Here is a 1,064-nt window from a genome sequence, read left to right as displayed (position 1 = left end):
GACTTTGGGCTGGCTGATGTTTGGCGACTGAAATACCCTGATACCTCGCAGTATTCTCACTACTCTGCTCCACAGCGCCTACACACGAGATTGGATTATTTCTTTGCCACGTCAGAAGTGGTGATGGCGACCACTCAAATTGAATATAAAGCGAGGGTCCTGTCGGACCACTCGCCCTTAGTGTTGACCTGGCAGTATGGCCGCCCTCGTGCACGGATACCTACATGGCGCCTCCGTGCGGAGGCGCTTAGGGACACGGTTTTTAGGGAGGACATCAGGGAGGCGATCCAGCGGTACTTTGAGGTTAACACGGGCAGTGTAGATTCGGCTGGTACACTTTGGGAGGCATTCAAGGTTGTGTTACGAGGGGACGCTATTTCCAAGTCAAAGGGCCTGCAGGGTGGGGTTCTGATGGAGCTAGAGAAGGCGGAGAGGCAAATGTAGCAAGGCAGGAGGGGATGCAGACCTAGTACTTGAGCTGCAGCAGCTGTGTTCGGAGCTTTGGGAGAGGCTCTGTAACCTTAACTATAGAAAATATGTTGAGAGGCAGCATGCGGGTGGAGACAAAACTGGCCGCCTACTGGCATGGTTATATAAGAGAGAAACCCCTAGGCCCCCGATCAGGATGATAGTTAGAGAGGACGGAGAGGAGGTAGACACCCAAGAAGGAGTTAATGCAGCCTTCCTTGATTATTATAGAGCACTGTATGAGGACATAGGGGGAGAATATCAGGCAGAGATCAGAACTACATTGGAAGACATAGAGCTGCCCAGGATTAGTGATGAAGAAAGAGAGGAGCTGGACGCACCTATTACACTAGAGGAACTGGAGGAGGTAGTGAAGGGATTGCCCACTTGTAAGACTCCGGGCACGGACGGACTCCCGAGTGAGTTTTATAAAGTGTATGGGGCAGAGATACTCCCCCCGATGCTAGAAATGTTCAATGAATCTTTCGAGAAGGGTCGGTTACCGGAAACGCTCAGAGAAGCGCTGATAGTGCCGCTCCCCAAGCCTAATAAACCCCGACAAAGATGTGGATCGTATAGGCCGCTGTCGATGTTGA

Source organism: Ambystoma mexicanum, chromosome 4p (assembly GCF_040938575.1).
Source record: "Ambystoma mexicanum isolate Mex_15411 chromosome 4p, UKY_AmexF1_1, whole genome shotgun sequence".
NCBI classification, from domain to species: Eukaryota; Metazoa; Chordata; class Amphibia; order Caudata; family Ambystomatidae; genus Ambystoma; species Ambystoma mexicanum.
The sequence above is the reverse complement of the archived record's forward strand: the minus strand, read 5'-3'. Positions refer to the sequence as shown.